Here is a 2125-nt window from a genome sequence, read left to right as displayed (position 1 = left end):
GCCTGATCATTTGCTTCCCCTCGTAGCTTTCATGCAGATGGAAGCAACTGTCATAGCAAGCCAACAGGGCCTTTACACATACTGAGTAGCCCCTTACTCCTTGATTTAAGTAGGACAGTTTGGGATGATACAATCTGGCCCAAGGACTCACCCTGTAGTTGCACTGAATTAGGCACTTACACAGATCAATTACAGAAGACACATAAAACCAGATCAGTGTGCCATGCTGACAAGCTTCTCAAATAAAGGGGGGTGTAAATTACTTGCACATACAATTACCCATATTGCACATGGAACTGCTGTTTTATTTTCAAAAATGCATGTGTTGGCAGGTACCCTATTTCTGTGGTTGTAGCTCCTTTGGAAATATGGCCTTACATGACCAATCTTACATTCCAAACAACCTGTGCATCACAATAATCTGTGGGAAAGCATCTCTTAAGTGATCCTAATGCTAAAGTTTAAATACTGTTATTGGATATTTGAAAGCTAGGTTACAATATTAATTAGTTCTGCTGTATCAGAATCTGCCCTTCAGGGGTCTTAGTAAAATCCCAATCAAAGTTGGCTGACAGAAGTCTGGCTCACTGTGCCACAAGACAGAGCAGGGTGTGAAAGGTGCCTCTGGGTTTCCCACTTTCAGAGCCAGACAGATGCATTGCTGAATTCACTTATCTAGGGCTTGGCTTGCATGTTCAGAAAAAGAATAAATGCTTTCTTTGGGCTAGATTATACTACTTTATTCAGGTTGAGTATTCATGAACAGTCCCACTGAAGTCAACTCAACTTGAGTAAAGTTGTCACGATCTGGCTCTTTGTGATGGTTTTAAAGTGAATGTGAGACAAAAGGGGCAAATGGCTGGTGACTGGAATAAAAAAGTAAGATGATCAAACTCTGATGGACTGGTCTTTAGTTCAGGCCGATGTGCAGTTCAGGAAAACCTAACACCTAAATGCCTGTCAGGTATCACTACAGAAAGTCTATGTGCCAAATCCCACAGCCATCACTGAGTCCTGCCTCTGATGGGATGCCATATACATTTATCTAATTAGAGAGTCATAGACTGTAAAGCCAGAAGAGATCATTATGATTATCTAGTCTGACCTGTATAACTTCCCCAACATAATTCCTAGAGCAAATCATTTAGAAAAACATCCCATCTTGATTTAAAAATGGTCAGTAATGGAGAATCCACCACCACACTTGGTAAATTGTTCAAATGGTTAAATACTCTCACTGTTAAAAATGGCAGGTTTCAGAGTAACAGCCGTGTTAGTCTGTATTCGCAAAAAGAAAAGGAGTACTTGTGGCACCTTAGAGACTAACCAATTTATTTGAGCATAAGCTTTCGTGAGCTACAGCTCACCTCATCGGATGAAGTGAGCTGTAGCTCACGAAAGCTTATGCTCAAATAAATTGGTTAGTCTCTAAGGTGCCACAAGTACTCCTTTTCTTTTTACTGTTAAAAATGTATGCTTTATTTCCAGTCTGAATTTGTCTAGCTTAAATTTCCAGCGTTGGATCGTGTAATACTTTTCTCTGCTAGATTGAAGAGCCCCATTATCAAATATTTGTTCCTCATGATAGGTACTAATAGATGTAATCAAGTCACCCCTTAGCCTTCTCTTTGCTAAGCTAAATAGATTGAGCTCCTTGAGTCTATCATTGTAAGGAATAGTTTCTAATGCTTTAATCACACCTTTGGCTCTTCTCTGAAACCTCTCAAATTTCTCAACATCCTTCTTGAATTGTGGACACCAGAACTTGACATAGTGTTCCAGCAACAGTAACACCAGTGCCACATACAGAAGTAAAACAACTCGGGATTCCACTCTTTACGCATCCCAGAATTGCGTTCGCTCTTTCGGCCACATCACACTGGAAGCTCATGCTCAGCTGATTATGCACTATGACCCCCCCAAATCTTTTTAAGAGTCACTGCTTCCCAGTATGCAGTCCCCCTCATGCAAATATGGCATACATTCTTGGTTCCGAAATGTATACATTTACATTAAGCCATATTAAAACACATTTGCTTGAGCCCCATTTACAAAGCGATCCACATTGCTCTGAATCAGTACTCTTCATTTTTTTACCACGCCCCCAATTTTTGTGTCATCCACA

The sequence above is a fragment of the Eretmochelys imbricata genome, chromosome 6, assembly GCF_965152235.1.
Source record: "Eretmochelys imbricata isolate rEreImb1 chromosome 6, rEreImb1.hap1, whole genome shotgun sequence".
NCBI classification, from domain to species: Eukaryota; Metazoa; Chordata; order Testudines; family Cheloniidae; genus Eretmochelys; species Eretmochelys imbricata.
The sequence above is the reverse complement of the archived record's forward strand: the minus strand, read 5'-3'. Positions refer to the sequence as shown.